The following is a 460-nucleotide window of genomic DNA, read 5'->3' as shown; positions in this document are numbered from 1 at the left end:
CTGTAGCAGAGGAGAATCAGAACAAAGCAAATATTAATGTAAAAGACACGCCCTGAGTTGTCTTTTGCACAGGGCCCAGGTGTGCATGGCAGAGAGAGCAAAGACCTGCAGGGAGAGTGACATTTCACAAAGGTCCCCAAAGGTGTAGAAAACAGGACCTAAGGGGCACAGATACCAGAAATGATTGTCACCAATCAATGGGACTTATGTTTCTGCTGTGTGATGGATATCTGAAATGTTTGCTATAATTGGTTCCCAGCCAGCCCTGCCTTCTCTATTGAGTACATTCCTCTTGACAAGTGCCACACTGGTGGCAACAATGTATGTTTCAAGAGCAGAGTGCCTTTCTATCTAAAGTCACATTTGTGACCAAGGGTCAGACAGGGAGCAGAGCCCAAAGGTCATATCTCTCTCTCTCTCTCTCTCTCTCTCTCTCTCTCTCTCTCTCTCTCTCTCTCTC

This window comes from Mastomys coucha, unplaced genomic scaffold (genome assembly GCF_008632895.1).
Source record: "Mastomys coucha isolate ucsf_1 unplaced genomic scaffold, UCSF_Mcou_1 pScaffold5, whole genome shotgun sequence".
In the NCBI taxonomy this organism is placed as follows: Eukaryota; Metazoa; Chordata; class Mammalia; order Rodentia; family Muridae; genus Mastomys; species Mastomys coucha.
The sequence above is the reverse complement of the archived record's forward strand: the minus strand, read 5'-3'. Positions refer to the sequence as shown.